The sequence below is a fragment of the Lithobates pipiens genome, unplaced genomic scaffold, assembly GCF_037356315.1.
Source record: "Lithobates pipiens isolate NorthernLeopardFrog02 unplaced genomic scaffold, aLitPip1_a1.2 Scaffold_18, whole genome shotgun sequence".
NCBI classification, from domain to species: Eukaryota; Metazoa; Chordata; class Amphibia; order Anura; family Ranidae; genus Lithobates; species Lithobates pipiens.
Genome location: NW_027507758.1, coordinates 201,969,607 through 201,985,839, shown reverse-complemented (window position 1 = coordinate 201,985,839; position 16,233 = coordinate 201,969,607). Strand labels below are relative to the sequence as shown.

Genomic DNA, 16,233 nt, shown 5'->3' with positions numbered 1-16,233 from the left:
CAAAGGAACAGGAAATGAGGAAGGGGGCAAACACTTTTTCACACCACTGTATGCTCACTTTTTAACAAAGTGGCATCCAAATCAGTTTCCAGCTGCGATGCTTCAGGCCTTGATCATAACACTGCCGAAACCAGGCAAAGATCCCAACGCTCCCCAAAATTTCAGACCGATTTCATTATTGAACATTGACATCAAAATATACGCCAAAGCAATAGCGAATCGACTGATGAACTACATACCAGACCTCATTCACAAAGATCAATCTGGCTTTACTAAAGGTCGACAATCTTCAGATGCAACAAGACGTCTGATTGATATAATACACTTCACTGAGAGACATCAAATGCCTCCTCTGCTCCTTTCTTTGGATGCAGAGAAGGCGTTTGATAGGGTCCATTGGGGCTATTTACAGTCAGTGCTTTTAAAATTCGGCTTTCATGGAAATATTTTATCGGCAATTTTTGCACTGTATAAGGGCCCCTCAGCGAGAGTATACACAAATGATATGATGTCTAGGCCCTTTGGCATCTCGAATGGAACGCGACAAGATTGCCCCTTATCTCCTTTAATATTTAATTTAGCCATCGAACCTCTAGCAGAATGTATACGATCTGACACAAAACTATCTGGTATAAAAATTGGGCAAATACCGTATATACTCGAGTATAGGCCGACCCGAATATAAGCCGAGGCCCCCAATTTACCCCCAAAAAAACTGGCAAACTTATTGACTCGTGTATAAGCCGAGGGTGAGACATGCCTGTCCATCCCTGTGTGTGTGTCCGTCCCTGTGTGTCCGTCCATCCCTGTGTGTGTGTGTGTCCATCCATCCATCCATCCCTGTGTGTGTGTGTGTGTCCATCCATCCATCCATCCCTGTGTGTGTGTGTGTGTCCATCCATCCATCCATCCCTGTGTGTGTGTGTCTCCATCCATCCCTGTGTGTGTGTGTGTGTCTCCATCCATCCATCCCTGTGTGTGTGTGTCTCCATCCATCCCTGTGTGTGTGTGTCTCCATCCATCCATCCCTGTGTGTGTGTGTGTGTGTGTGTGTGTGTGTGTGTGTGTGTGTGTGTGTGTGTCCAGCCTACCTGTGTCCCGAGCCTCCGTCCCGTGCCTTGCCTCCTTGCCTCCGTCCCGTGCCGTGCCTTGCCTCCTTGCCTCCGTCCCGTGCCTTGCCTCCGTCCCGTGTCGTGTCGTGCCTTGCCTCCGTCCCGTCCCGTGCCTTGCCGTGCCTTGCCTTGCCTCCGTCCCGTGCCTTGCCAGGATCGCCTCGGCGGCCATTCTAAAATTCAAAAGCCCCGCCTCCGCCTGTGATAGGCGGAACACTGAATTTCCCAGCAGCCTGTGTTCCGCCTATCACCGATATCGTCTCATCCTCGTACTACGGACGAGGATGAGACGATGTCCGTGATAGGCGGAACACAGGCTGCTGGGAAATTCAGTGTTCCGCCTATCACAGGCGGAGAAGGAGGCGCGGCTTTCAAATTGTAGTATGTCCGCCGTCTGTCTGCTCGATACGCTGATCGAGCAGTCAGACGGCGATGACTCGAGTATAAGCCGAGGGGGGCACTTTCAGCCTCAAAAAAGAGGCTGAAAATCTCGGCTTATACTCGAGTATATACGGTAGATAATAAAATAAGTCTGTTCGCAGATGACATAGTGCTTATAGTGTCTGATCCTATTTCATCTCTCCCGAATCTCCAAAATATACTAACAACATTTGGAGCAGCATCATATTATAAAATCAATGAAACCAAGTCCCATATTTTAGACCTAGGATAACAGATAACACAACCAGGCAGTTATTGTCTAATAAATACCTCTACCACTGGAAAGACGAGGGGATTTCTTACTTAGGAATCACTCTCACTAACAAAACAAAACAGTTATTTAAAACAAACTTTTTACCATTTAAGAAACATTTTGAAACAGATCTGACAACACTTAGTAAATTCGAATTTACATGGGCTGGTCGCCTGGCAGCTTTCAAAATGATGACCTTACCAAAATTATTATATCAACTCATAAAGGTCCCTTCCAATATGTATCCCTAAATACTACTTTAAATCCTTACAAAGCAGTTTGGGAAAATATCTATGGAATGGCAAAAAATCCCGTTGCGCATACCATATACTAATTAAACATAGAAATATAGGTGGTGCGACCGTACCTGCTCTACAGGATTATTATGACGCAACTCTTTTGACCCAATTGCAAGAATGGTTCTTGCCTACTCCTAAAACTTTATGGGGACAAATTGAGAAAGACATCACACGACAGCCTAATATGCAATTCTGGTTACTTAGTAGGAAAATGAAGTCCACAATTACAGCTCAATACCCACCAACGGTGAAAGCGACGCTACACTCTTGGCAGAGAATCATCACATACAAATGGGATAAAACTCCAATCACGGTGTTAAACCCTCCTCTAACAATCATACCAACATTAATTCCTGGCGTACAAATACACGACTGGAATTTGGGTCGGGATATCAAACTTGGTTCCTTCTTCCAACAGGGCTCATTAAAGTATTTTTCTCAGTTAAGTAATGAATTACAGCTTCCAAATTCTGAGCGATCTACATATATTCAAATAGAAAAGTGTCTGCTACACAATCCACAACTCAGAGCTTCAATCCCGGTTAAAATATGGTCTTTCCTCAATAACCATGCCACCTCACAGAAAGGAGTAGCTACAATATACCCAATTCTAGGGGAAAAAAAACATACCCAGCAAACTACCTTCCTTCCTTAAATGGGAACAAGATTTGAGGCAAGACTTTTCAATTAAACAATGGATGGCTTCCCTACGAAGCATATATAGGGCCACTGCATGTATTACACTGTGGGAACTAGCACAAAAAATTGTTCAAAGACAATACCTGACTCCACATATCCTAGCAAAATTCAAGGGGAACTCGTCACCTAATTGCTGGAGAAATTGTACCCAATTGGGGACCCTATTTCATATTATGTGGGACTGCCCAAGCTTACATAACTACTAGCAGGCAATCTCCCATTTACTCACTTCCGTAACAGGTATTGTCCTTCAACTTTCACCAGAACTAGCCATTCTGAATATGAATTTACATACGATTCCCAAACAATATCGTAAAGTAGTAACACATATACTTTTAGCTGCGAGACTATCCATAACTAGAAAATGGAAAACTGACTATCTTCCTACTATGACAGAGGTTATAGAATTAACCCAACTTCACCACTCCTACGAATTGTTATTTCCTAATGACAAATCCCTATATATTAAAAGGAACAACAACAACTATGGGAACCTTGGAGTACATGGTACAAAAATTATACTTTCACAATTTAGATAATGCTGATTCTTTAATCATATAGAAGAAAGAACTCCTGTGCGTTTTAACATTTTTTGGATGGCTTTAAAAATAATTTCATAACAAAGTGACAAATATATCACATGTCTGTTTATCTGAATTGAGCTGCGGAGTAAGAATAGATCTTTATTTTCCTTCATAAAAGATAACTACTGGGTTTGAATTTCCTTTAGGATGTTGGCCTAGGTACTCCAAGACAAAGATAGATCCCTGTGAGGGGTGTCTTGGGCTCCAGAAGTGGCCATTATCCATATTGCTATTTATAAATCTTACAATAATTATATTACGGACTTTATTATACAAGTTCTAAGAGACTTACTCTTGTTCGAGTCCCTTTATGACTATGAATATTAGATACTTGGGAATACTACTTTATTCTTTATTGTGGACTATTTGTTTCTATGCTATATTGTGCTGAGAAAACCCTGTCACTACATTATACTGTGCTATGTTACTTTTATTACTATATAATTACTTTTTTTTGTTTTGTAACCCTTGTAACTAACTCTGCTAAAAAGCTCGATAAAAACATTTGAAAAGAAAAAAAAAAAAAAAAAAAAGAATTACTCAAAAATGTAAATCACCATGTGCAAATAAATAAATATTGTAATGAATAAATAAAAAAAATAATAATACTGGATCCCGGGGTCTAGCTCTCTAAAAAGAAGTGTTACAGACAAAACCTTGTTTCTTTGGACACGAGGCCTGGGTACCATTCAATTCGGCCTAGAAAAGACACTTTGAATGTAAGGGGAGGGGTTATATAGGGGACTAAACTTCCTGTCTAGGGTGTGTCAGTGTCCATCACCTAGTGGTGCCTCTATAACCTATCAGTGAATACTGTGGCTCTGTGTCCCGTGATGTACCAAAAAGAAAATAAGGACGTCAATTTTGGTTTTGTACAATGTCGTACAACAACGCAATTGTCAGTTAAAACGACACAGTGCTGTATTACAAAAAAATGGCCTGGTCATTAAGGGGTCAAATCTTCCGGGGCTGAAATGGTTAAAGAACACGTGCTATTATTGACCCCTTCCTGCAAACTGCCCCTGGCCCTTTAAGTCTTATAAAAGCTGGGAGGTGTACATAGTGGCCACATAATCAAGTATGGGAGCTTACCGATTTGTGCGCTCAGCATGGCAAGTTGTTTACACATGGCTGCATATAGGCGGCCACTCTGCGTTAAGGCCCACCTGTCGAGGGGCTGCCTATGTGTGTACTGTCGGCACGTAGGGGGTTAAGGAACAGACAAATGCATGTCATCTGCAATTGTTATATCAAATTTACTTGAATATTTATAAAAGTAGAAGCATATTGCACACATTTACATTCCATTTAAGTTTAACAAAAGTCAAAGCGGTAAAAAATGCAGTATAAGGTGCTCCAACTTCTTTGTTCTTCTTTCTGGATTCTATAAAAAAAGAAAAAAAAAAAAAAGTAAAATTACATGGGCCTAGGGAGGATTTAAAATTGAATGCTGTAAACATTTATAAAAAAGGCATGTAATGCTTTTTATTGGCATAATTTCACACTGTGCATTTACCTGCATTTAGGTGTGTTCAGTTTAGCTGAATTTAGTAATAACAGAAATCTGTGTGCCCAGAGGCAGCTAGATGAAATAATATGACTGCATATAAATGCACATACATTTTATTGAAGGACTTGATCTGGAAAGCATAAATTGTGTTCATACTTCCCCAGGTAATTTCTCCTGGATTTAAATAAACTAAGCACAGGTAGTTAGTGTAAATATATCCTAAAGGTCCTGCAAATGGTGACTTTGGGAATATCTCTTCTGCATCACAAGTTAGGAGGGTTTCTTAGATAACCACATCCCGTGCAAAGTGGGTAGTGCGATCTAGAGAATTACAGCAATGGATAAAAAGCTTTCCGTGTGTTTGTGTGCATTTCCTCCCATCATCCAAAGGCATGCCTGTAAGCTAACTGGCTTCTTTCCATAATTATATGTGACCATATGCAAGATAAGTAGCATATAACCTAAAGGTCCCTGAGGGCAGAGAGTGATGTAAATTTTATAATATACCGTATGTAAAGTGCTGTGTAAATCGGCAGTATAACTCATGAATTATGAATCCCGCCCACACTCTTCAGTTTTGGAAAGAGTTGGGAAGTATTAGTTCCTGGTCAGGTTTTTACTGCTATACAGGGCTCCATCATAGGAGGTTTTCTTTTTTTTTTCCTGGTGACCATAATTTCACCAGACAGAAGTGAGTGAAAATATCCAGGCAAATATCATGGTCACCGACAATGTGAGGGGAAATCTCTCAAATGGAGTCCCAAATTTCAGAAAAAAAAAAAACGACAGATTAGATCTTTACCTACTCAATCCCAAATAAAAAATAAATAAAATTTGCCGGACACACTTTAAAAAGGCATGCAATTTTTTTCCATTCAAAGCTGTATGCATGCGATGTGACCAAAGCAAGGTGGCAATATCAGCATATTTGAATTCTGGGAGTGTGGGAAAGAATGGTGAAAGCATAGTTTTGAAGTGAATCTGCCACTTTTTTTTGTAAAAGCATCCCCTGTATAAAAAGATTATTACTTACTGGACCTGCAGGACCTGCACTTCTGTCTTTATTCTCTTGCATAACTTTGGTCACCATAGAATCGTCAGCATCTAGCACTTTGTGTTTCCAATGCATGATTACTCAAAGAGCACTGTTGTTCTACTTGCTAGACACTGCATCATTACGGTGTCTTTAAGACCTCTTTCAAACCGAGAGCGTTTTGTAGGTGCTATAGCATTAGAAATAGCGCCTGCAATCCGCACCATTGTCTCCAGTGTGAAAGCCAGAGGTCAGGAAAAGTCCTGCTAACAGCTTCTTTGGAGCAATGAAGGAGTGGCGTGTTTACCACTCCTCCACGGCTGCTCCCCATTGAAATCAAAGGGGCAGCGCTGCAATACTGCCAGCAAAATGCCGCTATTGCAGCGTATTGCGGGCGGGTTTAACCCTCTCTCGGCCGCTGGCAGGGGGTAAAAGCACCCCGCCATAGGCCGAAATGCACCAACGCTATAGGCAGCACAGTGTGAAAGCTTTCTTAGTAATGTGGGTGTCTTGTAGCCAGTGGTGGGTGGAACCAAGCATCCGAAGTACTAAAAAAGTGTTGGATACTGAAGATCCTTCAATGGTCACACAGTTCTGTAAGATAAAGATAAAGGATCACTGCCTGCAGGTCCAGCGAGTATTAATCATTTTCAGTGTATTTGATCCCTTCATGCCCAAGGGTAAAACAAACTGAAATGCCTAAGCAAAATTTTGACATGTTAGTAAAATCATACATATCACAACTCCAGGTGGATTATATCTTGTTTTTTACAGGACAAAATTGGGATTTCATTTGGTAGTAAATGGTTATGGATATCTCCTAATTTTCTTTTTATTATCAGAAAGGAACCTGGGCCAAAAAGCCGTATATTTCTTGTTACTACCATAACCTACCAAGGAACAACTCAAAATAAATTCTGCTCCTGACAAGCACGATACCACATATATGTGTATGTCAGTTGATGTTTGTTCCCGTAGTACAGCCCAAAAACTAAAACACACTGATCATAATTAACCACTTGACCACTGGGCACTTAAACCCCCTTCCTAACCAGACCAATTTTCAGCTTTCGGTGCCCTCACATTTTGAATTGCAATTACTCAGTCATGCAACACTGTACCTATATGACATTTTTGTCCTTTTTTCACACAAATAGCGCTTTCTTTTGGTGGTATTTGATCACCTCTGGGTTTTTTGATTTGAGGTAAAAAAAAAAAAAAAAAAAAAGACCAAAAATTCTGTAAAAAAAATGAATTTTCTTTGTTTGTTATAAAATTTAGCAAAATTGGTAATTTTTCTTCCAAAATTTTGGCCAAAATGTATACTGCTGCATATCTTTGGTAAAAATAAGTACAAATTGGTGTATACCATTTGGTCTTTGTGAAAGTTATAGAGTCCACAAGCTATGGTGCCAATATCTGAAAATGTATCACACCTGGGCCTCATTTCTTGAGCAGGTTATTTCTCACACACAGCATACCACAAATCACACCCCAAAACACATTCTGCTATTACTCCTGAGTATGGCAATAACACACGTGAGGCTTTTACACAGTGTGGCAACATACAGAGGCCCAACATGCAGGGAGCACCTTCAGGCGTTCTGGAGCACCCAGGACAATTCTGACATTTCTCTACTACATGTAAAAATCATAATTTATTTGCTAGAAACTCGCGTGGTATTTGCGCAGCAATTTTTTGAAATTTTTTTTTTTTTTAAGCACAAAACAGTAAAGTTAGCCAAGTAAATAGATACCCAACATGTCACCCATCAAAATTTCACACTCGTGGAATGGCGCCAAACTTCGCTACTTAAAAAATACACAAAGGGGATGGTCTAAAAAATTTTTTACTGGTTACATGTTTTGAGTTATAGAGGAGGTCTAGGGCCAAAATTATTGCTCTCACTTTAATGGTCACAGCGATACCTCACGTGTGGTTTGAACACCGTTTTCATATGTGGGCGGGACTTGCGTATGCGTTCGCTTCTGCATGCGAGCACACGGGGACAGGGGCGATTTAAAAAAAAAAAAAAAATTTATTGTTCATTTTACTTTTAGTTTGACACTTTTTCCCCCAAAACTTATTTTTTTTTTTATCATCTTTATTCCTATTATAAGGAATGTAAACATTCATTGTAATAGGAATATGGCATGACAGGTCCTCTTTACAGTGAATACAGGGTCAATAAGACTCCACATCTCACCTCTAGGCTGGGAAGCTTGAAATAAAAAAAGAAAAATCCTGGCTTTGATTGTATTGGCGAGCCGGTAGAAGCACCGGAGGGTGGAGGGGGGGCATCCCCTCCCGCAAGAACGAACAAACAGTGGAACAGCCGCTATGATCATTCTTATGGTGTAGGGAATCACCGGCTGAAAAAGCTGATATCTAAATGATGCCTGTAGCTGCAGGCATCATTTAGATATCCCAGCACAACGTCAAGGACGTCATATAAAAGTGGTTAAAATGTATTTTTTTTTTTTTTTAAAACACAAAGTTGTCAATTTATACAATATTCCTAACACATAGCATGTACATACCAAAAATGACATCCCAAAATAGATTCTCCTACTCCTGAGTACGGCGATACCACATGTGTGAGACTTCCACAGCCTGGCCACATACAGAGGCTGAGTATGGCTGGGTATCGCACGGTACAGAGTATTAGCAGGGTATTGAGGGATGGCTGAGCATGGATGGATGGATGGCTGGATGTGACTGCAATTGTCACAGTGTAGCGCTGTGGGCACTACAGATCCAGCCCACAGCACTGCTGCCATCCATCTCTCTCCTCCACTGTACTGATCAGTACAGAGAGGGGAGGGAGGAACAAGTAATTTGATGGAGCGATCATGTGGTAAACCGATCAGCGGCAGTTTACCGTGATGGTCCGTGATTGACCCGGCAGTCACAGACATTCTCGGGTGTGCGCCCCAGAGGGCACACGAGAGTGGAATTCTGGCAGGACGTCACCGTATGCCCTCCCAGAGTTATCCAACCACCCTGCAACCGTCATTTGGCTATGGGCTGGTTGGGAACTGGTTAAACAGAATCATGCCCAAAAATATACTGATGCTGACCTTTGACCCTTACTTGGCCCAAACACTAACCCTGGCACCAACCTAGATGAAACCTTACATAGTTACATAGTAGGTGAGGTTGAAAAAAAGAATACAAAAAATAAAATAAAAAAAAAGACACAAGTCCATCCAGTCCAACCTACGTGTGCGATTATATGTCGGTATTGCATACAGATGTTGCGGTCGTTCAGGTGCTTATCTAATAGTTTCTTGAAATGATTGATGCCCCCCTCTAAGACCACCGCCTATAGAAGGGAATTGCAAATCCTTGCCGCTCTTACAGTAAAATGAGTGGTCACATGTCTTGTTAAACTCCCTTCCGTGAAAAAGTCTTATCCCTATTGTGGGGTCACCAATATGGCATTTGTAAATTGAAATCATATCCCCTCGCAAGTGTCTTCTCCAGAGAATAAGTTCAGTGCTCGCAACCTTTCCTCATAACTAATATTCTCCAGACCCTTTATTAGCTTTGTTGCCCTTCTTTGTAGTTGCTCAATTTCCAATACATCCTTCCTGAGGACTGGTGCCCAGAATTGGACAGCATATTCTAGGTGCAGGCTGACCAGAGTCTCGTAGAGTGGGAGAATTATTGTTTTATCTCTGGAGTTGATCCCCTTTTTAATGGATGCCAATATTCGGTTTGCTTTGTTAGCAGCAGCTTGGCATTGCATGCCATTGCTGAGCCTATCATCTACTAGGACCCCCAGATCCTTTTCCATCCTAAATTCCCCCAGAGGTTCTCCCCCCCAGTGTATAGAATGCACTAATATTTTTGCCACCCAAATGCATTATTTTACATTAAACCTCATTTGCCATGTAGTCGCCCACCCCATTAATTTGTTCAGATCTTTTTGCAAGGTTTCCACATCCTGCGGAGAAGTTATTGCCCTGCTTAGCATGATCCGCAAATACAGAGATTGAACTGTATACCCCATCCTCCAGGTCATTTATGAACAAATTAAATAGGTTTGGTCACAGCACAGAACCATGGGAGACCCCCCTACCCACCCCTGACCATTCAGAGTACTCCCCATTTATCACCACCCTCTGAACCCACCCTTGTAGTGAGTTTTCAATCCATGTACACACCCTATGGTCCATGCCAACGGACCTTATTTTGTACATTAAACATTTATGGGGAACTGTGTCAAAATGCCTAGATCTAGATATTTTTTATTATTTATTTTTTTCAAACACTTTTTCCCTTCCTCTCTGCAAGGAAAGAGAAAGATACATTGTATATCTTTACTCTCTATTCATAGAAAGAGAAAAACAGAGGGGCAGGCTTTACATTCACTTATCACTGTGGTAGCTAGGCTACCACTGACGGAGAGCGCCGGGGGCGGGGCAGTGTGATACAGCGAGCGGCTATAGCCGCCGGCTGTATCACGGAAGCGCGCCCGCAGATGCTTCTCACCATGCGAGGGAGCTCGCATGAACGTGAGAAGCACCAGCAGGAGGAAGCCGAGACAGCTGCCGAGGAACCCCAGAAGAGCAGGTTCGGGGCCACTCTGTGCAAAACGAGCTGCACAGTGGAGGCAAGTATAACATGTTTGTTATTTAAAAAAAAATTATATGCATTAAGGTTTAAAAAAAAAAAAAAAAAAAAAAAAAAAAAAAAAAAAAAACACACCTTCTACATGCAGTACCCTGAGCCTGATGTCGATCCAGTGATGTCCACAAGTGCAGCGACTCACTCTCCTCACTGTACAAAGACAGAAGCCATCGGCTCCTGCTTCTGGCAGGTGTTAATTGCCTGCTGTCAATCACAACCAATGAGGAGGTTGTAAAGCCAAGTTACGCACGAGTGCCCCTATAGCAAGTGGCTTGTTATATGGGGGCACTTGGCAGGGTGGAACGGTCAAGAGCGCCAGCGGGGGACCACAGAAGGAGGATCGGGCTGTTCTGTGTAAAACCATGGCACAAAATGTGTATGACATTATAATTATACAGGATTTATTAAGGGCCGACAGTTTGTGCAGCAGTTTACAACATGATAGCAGACCGTACAGTTACAATACAATTGAGGAGGAATCAAAGGGCCCTGCCCGTTAGAACTTACAATCTAGGAGGAAGGGTCAAGTAATACAAAAAGGTAATAGCTGTGGGGGATGAGCTGATTGAGAAAATAAAATGTACAGTTGTCGTCAGGTGAGGAGAGAATAGTCTTCTCTGAAGAGAAGGGTTTTCACGGATCGTCTAAAAGCAAACAGAGAAGGAGATAGTCAAACAGATTGGGGTAGGGAGTGCCATAGTATAGGAAAGGCTCTGGGAAAGTCCACTGAACAGTTGGTAAGGGAGTTTCAGTAGTCAAGGCGGGAGATGACCAAGGAGTAAACTAGGAACTTTGCGGTGTCATTGGTTAGGAAGGGGCGTATTTTGGAGATGTTGCGGAGACTGAGGCGGCAAGATTTGGACAGTGATTGGACGTGGGTCCGAAAAGCATATTTCAGAGTCCAAGATTACACCTAAAACCTAGGCATGTGGGTACAGGCTGATAGTAGTTAGAGGTCGGCCAATAGTTGGCGTTTTTTAATTAATCGGCATCGCCCGATAAGGCGATTCTAACTTCAGCGTGACTTGCAAATTACTTCTGTAATGGAAGTCAATGCAAGTTGCCTGAAGTCTTCGGTGGAGCGACTTCTGCTTTCTGGGCAGTCTGCCAAGAAAAGACCAAAGAGATGTAATGTTTATAGTTATCAATGAACTGAACTTGGTGTGTAGGAGTTCTCAGTTTAATCATTTAAAGACTAAATCTTGTTGCTTACAAGTAAAAATCCTGTATTTGCTGCTAGAAAATCACTTAGAACCCCCAAAAATTATATATATATTTTTAGCAGAGACCCTAGGGAATAAAATAGTGGTTGTTGCAATATTTTAAAATCACACGGTATTTGCGCAGAGGGGGAAAGAAATACACAAAAATTATTTAAAACAAAAAAAAAAAAAAAAAAAAAAAAACAGTAAAGTTAGCGCATTTTTTTTTATCCAAATGTTTTGGATTACCTGTTTTTGTGTATTTAATATATAGCTTTTTTTATCTAAATTATACATACAAGTGAACTGATTGGAGGTTTGCTTTGTTTAATAAATGCTTAAATGCAAGAAATTTTCTGTATCACTTATTACTTAAGGCTGCTTTCACACTGGAGCAGGCAGGCGCTTTACCATAATTTTAGCGGCGCTATTTGGCTGCTAGCGGTCCACTTATAACCCAGCTAGCGGCCGAGCAAAGGGGTTAAATGCCTCCATGAAGCGCTGCTGCCAAATCGCATTGCAGGTGCTTCGGCAGTGGTACCCAATCATTTCAATGGGCAGGAGTGGTGGAGGAGCAGTATACACCGCTCCAAAAGATGTTGCTTGCAGGACTTTTTTTATTTATTTTTTTAATCCTGCCAGCGCATCGCCTCCGTGTGAAAGCTCCGTGTGAAACTTGAGCTTGAAACTTGAGCTTCACACAGACTGCAGGGGAGCTGTTTTGCAGGCACATTACAGGTGCTATTTTTAACCCAAAAGCTCCTGAAAAACACCCCAGTGTGAAAAGTGTGTTAGATTTTAGGAGATGAAGGGGGGGGGGGGGGGGGAATATCGGCATCATATATGGGCCATCGCCCGCCATGATTTCTAAATATTGGCATCGGCCAGAGAAAAACCCATATCAGTCGACCTCCAATAGTAGTGCTATCGATCTTGACAGAGAAATAATGGGAAGAGGCAAGTGGGGGAGGATTATGAGCTCTGTTTTGGATAGATTGAGTTTAATGAAGTAGTGTGACATGCAGGCTTATATGTTTGTTAGTAAATTAGTGATACGTGGAGAGACTGAGGGGTAGAGTGATAGATTTGGGTGTAGTCAGCGTAGAGATGGTATTGGAAACCATGGAAGGCTATTACCGGACCCAGGGAGGAGGTGTAGAAGGAGAATAGGAGAGGTCCAAGAACAGAACCTTTAAGGAACGTGACAGAGAAAGGGAGAGAAGAGGAGGAAGTAGAATTGAGAACCAGCGAAGAGTACAGTCCTGGAGACCAAAAGGTGAGGAGTTTTTTTGGAGGAGGAGGGAGTGGTTCACTGTGTCAAAGGCAGCAGAGAGGTCCAGGAGTAGGAGTAGAGAATAGTGTCCATTGAATTTAGCGGTTAGCAGATCATTTGCGAGTTTTAGGAGAGCAGTTTCCATGGAGTGTTGTGGGCGAAATCCAGACTGAAGCAGATCAAGGTGGTCGCTCAGTCGGTTGTATAGGAAATTACCAAAAAGTTTAGATAAAAAGGGGGAGCAAGGAGTTAAGGTTAAGATCGGTGGGGTCTAGTAAGGGCTTTTTAACCACGCCAGCCCTGGAGGATTTGGCTGCTCAATGACCATAGCGCTTTTTACAATTTGGCACAGCTTTAACTGGTAATTGCGCAGTCATGCAATGCTGTACCCAAACTAAATTTGAGTCCTTTTTTTCCCCACAAAGAGCTCTCTTTTGATGGTACAGTAAATGCCCGCTCTATCCTGGTTCAGTTTTTACGGTCCCGGTATATTGCGCTATTTTAATTAGGACCTGTTATTCTAATATTGCGGTAATATTTTGCCATTTCACGGTTATGTAGTGGTGAATCAGAGCGTTTGTCAACTACAAACAAGGATAGCCGCAAGGATGCCACCCAAACGCCCATCATCTAAGACTACGGCTTCTGGTGAGAAAAGAAAGGAGGGAGGACAAGAAGGAGAAAATGATTCTGGAGAAGGCAAAACTTCTTGATATGATAAAGGAAGGACATAGTTATGCTGCTGTAGCCCGCCATTATGGTATGAATGAGTCAACGATTCGCTACCTCAAGAAAGATGAGAAGAATATCAGGGCAACTGCTGCACTGTCCATCAACCAAGCTGCAAAGAGAGTTGTTTCTTCCCACAATAAAAACATTGTTAGGATGGAAACTGCGTTGGCCATTTGGATCCAAGATTGCAGAAAAAATAAAAAGCATCACATTGGACGGTAACACCATCAGGACTCAGGCAAAGAAGGTGTACGACACTTTTGCCAATCAAGGAGGCACTGAAGGAGGTGCTGAAGGAGGTGCTGCCGCAGACGAAGAGTCAGACAGCAACAATCCTGATCAGCCTTCTAGTACATCTATATCAGGAGTTTTTTCTGCCAGCAAGGGATGGTTTGACCGCTTCCGGAAACGCTATCAGTTGAAGAGCGTTTCACTGCAAGGGAGAAGCTGCTGCAAGGTACACCAATGAGACCTTCAAGAGTATCATCAAGGAGGGTGGGTACCAACCAGTGCAAGTCTTTAATATTTGATGAGACCAGCTTGTTTTGGAAGAGAATGCCCAAACTGACCTACATCATGAAGGAGGAAGCCTGAGCCCCTGGATTCAAGGCTTATAAAAGGACAGAGTACCGTATATACTCGAGTATAAGCTGAGATTTTCAGCCCCTTTTTTTAGGCTGAAAGTGCCCCCCTCGGCTTATACTCGAGTCACCGCCGTCTGTCTACCCGATCAGCGTGTCGTGCAGACAGACGGCGGCCATTCCACTATTCAAAAGCCGCGCCTCCCTGTTTGTGATAGGCGGAACACTCAATTTCCCAGCAGTCAGTGGTCCGCCTATCACGGACATCCGCTCATCCTCATACTACGGACGAGGATGAGAGGATGTCCGTGATAGGCGGAACACTGACTGCTGGGAAATTGTGTTCCTATCACAGACGGAGGCGCGGCTTTTGAACAGTGGAATGGCCGCCGTCTGTCACAGACGAGGAGAAGAGGTACGGCGATCCTGGCATGTTTTTACATGCAGATCGCTGCAGAAGGACACAGGCTGCAGAAGGACAAAGAGGCACAGGACACAGGTAGGCTGGACACACAGGTAGGCTGGACACACAGGGATGGACAGGCATGTCTCACCCTCGGCTTATACACGAGTCAATAAGTTTTCCCATTTTTTTTGTGGTAAATTAGGGGCCTCGGCTTATATTCGGATCGACCTATACTCGAGTATATACGGTAACCTTGGTTATGTGTGGAAATGCTGCTGGGTTTACGATCAAGCCAGCCCTGATCTACAAGCTACCAGTCCATTGGATGCATAACACTAAGGCTTGGATGACTAAAACCACCACAACTGAGTGGTTCCATAATTGTTTCATCCCAGCCGTCAAGGTCTACCTTGCCTAACTTCGCATCGGTTTTAAGGTGCTTCTGCTGATGGATAATGCAGGAGGCCACGCCATGGATCTAGCGTACAAAGGAGTGCAAGTTGAGTTCCTTCCACCCAACACCACATCTTTAATTCAGCCCATTGACCAGGGTGTGATACGAGCATTCAAGGTGCTGTACACTCGCAACTCCTTGAATCCTGTCGAATCCATGAACAATGATGAAAATTTCAATATGAGGGACTATTGGCGTAATTACACCATTGCAACCTGTCTGGAGAACATACAAAAGGCCCTCAAGATGAAGGAGACTGTGCATGCCTGTTGGAAGAAGCTTTGGCCAGAAATTATTCACAATTATGAAGGGTTCTCTCCTGACGAAGTTCATCATTCAGCTGTGGACAAAGCAATTAGGCTGGCGAAGTTGCTAGGAGGTGAAGGTATTTAGGATATGACCCAGGACGACGTCAATGACCTAATTGAAACCCATTCAGCTTCACTAACCGATGAGGATCTGACAGAACTCACCAAGTCAGCGAGTGAGGAGGAAGTGGAGAAAGGGATTTAGGAAAGAAAACCTTTTTATCTGGTTCAGACCACTCCTTAAGGACAAGGTCAGAAAGCACCTTATGTATAGGGAAAACCCTTGCTTTCTTTTTCCCCAGAGCCTCATACATCTTATGTCTGGATAACTGAGTTTCTTCCTCCTCAATTTCCAGCGTATCATAGATAGCACCCATTAGCTCATCTACTTCCTCAAGAGACAGTCTATACTTTGAGGCTTTAGATGTTGCTTGATCCTCTTCCCGATCAGAATCTGTGTCAGAGGAATCGGGGCTAATCAACGTGGGGCTAGGCTCCCTGACCATACGGGGCTCCCCTGAGCTGGGTGTTGTAAGGCATGGTGAGGAGGAGATTGCAGTTGTTTTATTAGTGGAGGCAGCTGATCCTACGTCAGTGATTAACTCCCGGAGGGACTTAAAGGTCGACGCCATTTCCTCTTTAAAGGAGCCCAGAAATTTTGTTAAGGGGGAATCTGCCTCAGATTTAAGCAAGCTTGCAATGCATTGCTT

At 42.7% G+C, this 16,233-nt stretch overlaps 1 protein-coding gene across 4 annotated transcripts in view; it reads right to left on the bottom strand.

The window, feature by feature from the left end:
• Positions 1–4,625: 4,625 nt before the first annotated feature.
• The window catches only part of LOC143987639 (mitoregulin-like), a 62,842-nt gene continuing 51,234 nt past the window's right edge, over positions 4,626–16,233 (bottom strand). For all 4 annotated transcript variants that reach the window (XR_013276676.1, XR_013276675.1, XR_013276674.1 and 1 more), the window contains one exon: positions 4,626–4,772. The gene's annotated coding sequence lies outside the window, so the exon portion shown is untranslated. The remainder of the gene's footprint in view (positions 4,773–16,233) is intronic.